We start from the raw sequence: 3,642 nt of genomic DNA, 5'->3' as shown, positions 1-3,642 counted from the left end.
CCTTTCCCCCCTGGCTACCCCCACCATCTGACCCTGCAGGACCCAGATGGGAACATCATGGATGAGCAAGGCTGCAAGTCATTTCAGAGGTGCCATCCAATGGGATAAAGGATTCTGGGAGCCGGATTAGCCAGGTCCCTGTAGTGGCTCTGTGTCGTCTGTGGATACAAAGTGCCTGGGGTATACTCTGATAGCCAAATCACAGCTCTCTGACGTGACTAGAAGGCAGACCCCGGAAAGGGGGAAGCCCATAGTGTTCTGGGGTAAAGGGGCTTTCTAATAACTCTAATAACTCTTCCTGAGTTTTTGTAGGGACCCTGGAGCTGTCTGTGGGGAGCAGACAGGGAAAGTGAATAGAGCAGTGAGATATAAACTTGCTCTTTGCTTAACTTCATTCAATTCATTCATTGATTCAATTGTATTAATTGAGCTCTTTGTGGAGAGCACTGAACTAAGTGCTTGGAAGAGTACAATATCACAATAAACAGTGGTTCATTCCCTGCCTATCAGGAGCTTACAGTCGGAGAGGGGAAACTGACATTAATATAAATAAATAAATGATAAATGCTCTGGGGCTGGGAGGGGGGATGAACAAAAGGAACAAGTCAGGGCAATGCAGAAGGGAGTGTGAGAAGAGGAAAAGGGGCCTTAGTCATGGAAGGCCTCATGGAGGAGCTATGCCTTCAGTCTGGCTTTGAAGCAGAGGAGAGTTATTGTCTATCAGATTTGAGGAGGGAGGGCATTCCAGGCCAAAGGCAGGACGTGGGTGAGGGGTAGGCGACAAGATAGGTGAGATTGAGACACAGTGAGAAGGTTAGCAGTGGAGGAGCGAAGTGGGTGGGATGGGTTGTAGTAGGGGAGTAGTGAGGTGAGGTAGGAGGGGGCAAGGTGATTGAGTACTTTAAAGCCAATGGTGAGGAGTTTTTGTTTGATGTGGAGGTGGATAGGCAACCACTGGAGTGTTTTGAGGAGTGGGGTGATATGTCCTGAACATTTTTGTAGAAAAATGATCCAGGCAGCACAGTGAAGTATGGGCTGGACTTGGGAAAGGCTGGAGGCTGGGAAGTAATCCAGGCAGGATAGGGTGAGTGATTGTATTAATGTGGTAGCAGTTTGACTGGAGAGGAAAGCATGGATTTTAGTGATTTTGTGAAGATGGGAATGACAAGATTTAGTGATAGATTGACTATGTGGTTTGAATGATGGAGAGGAGTCAAGGATGATACCAAGATTACAGGCTTGTGAGGCAGGAAGGATGATGGTGCCGTCTACAGTGATGGGAAAGTCAAGGTTGGATAACTTTTCCAGGAGAAGGGGGTGGCTGACGGTGTCGAAGGCAGCTGAGAGAATGAGGAGGATTAGAATGGAGTAGAGGCCATTGGATTTGGCAAGAAGGAGAACATTGGTGACCTTTGAGAGGGTGGCTTCTGTGGAGCAAAGGGGATGGAAGTTAGATGGCGGGGAGGGGGTCAAGGAGAGAATTGGAGGAGAGGAAGTTGGGACAGTGGGTGAAGACAACTCGCTTAAGGAGTTTGGAGAGGAATGGTAGTAGGGAGAGGGGGCAATAATTAAGAGGCGCCATGGAGTCGAGAGGGTTTTTTTAGAATAGGGGAGACCTGAGTGTGTTTGAAAGCAGTGAGGATGCAGCCATTGGAGAGTGAACAGTTGAAGATGGCTGTTAGGGAGACAAAAGGGAGGGAACAAGTGTTTTGATAAGGTGTGAAGGAATGGGGTCAGATGCAGAGTTGGGGGTATGGATTTCGAGGCAGGAGATCTCATCTGGAGATATTACTGGGAAGGACGGGAGAGTTGAAGAGAGGGCCGGAAGGGGTAGGGACTTTGGAGGGGAGAGTTTAGGGAGCTCATGCCTGATACCCCTCTCAGGGTCGCATCTGGAGAGTGCCCAGTACTCTATCAGTCTCGGCTACGAGAGGGAGAGTCAAGCAGAGGCCTACCCATTCCATTCCTAGCTTGGGTACTGGCTGGCAAGTAGAAGGCAATCTACTACAAGTCAAAACTCAGCCATGCTGGCAGCAGTGGCCCAGGAGAGAGTTGAGGGTGGAGACTCAAGTTTACTGCACTTTCATATTTTTACACTATGGGTACACTACCAGAACAATTGTAGATGGAGAGCGGTGAGTTCTGGGAGAGATGTGTCCATGGTGTCACTATGGGTCAGAAACGACTCGACGGCATAAGACAAGACCTTAAAGACATGCCTGATATTGTATAAAGTAGGTGGCCAGGTCACTGGGGGCAAGGGAGGGGGAAGGCTGGGGGACAGGGCACCTGAAGAGGGAGATAAATGTCTGGAACAACAGGTGAGGACAATGGACATGGTGTCAATAAGAGGGGGAAAATAGTTTTGCCAGGCAAAGGAGAGGGCAAAGTCAAAGCATGTAAGGATAAACTTGCAGTGGAATAAGTTGGCCTGATACTTAGATTTCCAACAGCAATGCTCTGCAGCTTGAGCACAGAGCAAGGGAGGCAGACTCTCTGAGTTTTCTGGATTTAAGGGGAGGGCTGACAGGAAGCAACATGACCTAGGGAAAACAGCACAGGAGTGGTGATCAGGAGACTCTAGTTCTCTTCGCAGGTCTACCCCCATTCTGTTGTGTGACCTTGAGCAAGTCACTTAACCTCTATGGTCCTCAGTTTTCTCCTTTGTAAAATGGGGATAAGATCCCTGCTATCCCTGCCTCTCACACTGTGAGCCTCATGTCGGGCAGGGACTCTGCTGACCTGTTGATCTTGTATCTAAGCCAGTTCTTGGCACATTGTGCTTGAAAAATGCAAAATAAATGTTCACTCAGGGCCACTGTCTAATCTAGAAAAAATCGGGGTGGGGGTGGGCAGGGGTCAGGCCCCTAAAACACACATTTTTTCCCAATTATCAGTCCACTTTAGATGAAAGTAGATTGTCAGTCCTATAGCTCTCAGGAAGACTGTCGCATGGATTTGTATGGCTAGTGGATACAGCACAGGCCTGGGAGTTAGAAGGACCTGGGTTCTAATCCCGGATCCACCACCTATCTTCTGTGTGACCTTAGGCAGGTCACTTAACTTCTCCATGCCTTGGGAATTAAAACTGTGAGTCGCATGTGGGACAATGACTGTGTCTGACCTGATTAACTTGTCTCTACCCCAGTGCTTAGTACAGTTCCTGGCACATAGTAACGTGCTTAACAAATGTCATTGAAAAAAAATTACCTGGATAATGGGATAATGTAGACAAAACTAGAATCCACCCCAGCCCCAGAAACAGTCCAGAGCCCCTTGAGAGTCTTGGGGAGAGAGATTCTTGTTGCCAGGGCAGCTCAGGGCCTCAGCTTCTGGGTTTTTTTTTTATGGTATTTGCTAAGCATTTATTATGTGCTAGACACTGTTCTAGGCTCTGGGGTAGATACAAGCTAATCAGGTTTTACACATCCCTGTCCCACATGGGGCTCACAGTTTTAATCCCCATTTTACAGGTGAGGTAACTAAGGCCCAGAGAAGTGAAGTCACTTGCCCAAGTTCACACAGCAGAAAAGTGTCTGAATCATGAGTAGAATAATAATAATTAATTATGGTATTTGTTAAGTGCTTTCTATGTGCCAAGCACTGTTCTAAGCACTGGGGTAGATCTGGGGTAATCAGGTT

General features: G+C 47.9%; 1 non-coding gene across 1 annotated transcript; it reads left to right on the top strand.

Annotated features, from left to right (window-relative positions):
- Positions 1-1,874: 1,874 nt before the first annotated feature.
- Positions 1,875-2,012, top strand: LOC119935319. The gene has a single exon (XR_005453205.1). It is a non-coding gene; the product is annotated as a small nucleolar RNA SNORA7 (small nucleolar RNA).
- Positions 2,013-3,642: the final 1,630 nt, after the last annotated feature.

This window comes from Tachyglossus aculeatus, chromosome 11 (genome assembly GCF_015852505.1).
Source record: "Tachyglossus aculeatus isolate mTacAcu1 chromosome 11, mTacAcu1.pri, whole genome shotgun sequence".
NCBI lineage: Eukaryota > Metazoa > Chordata > Mammalia > Monotremata > Tachyglossidae > Tachyglossus > Tachyglossus aculeatus.
This window is presented reverse-complemented; position numbering and strand designations above follow the sequence as displayed.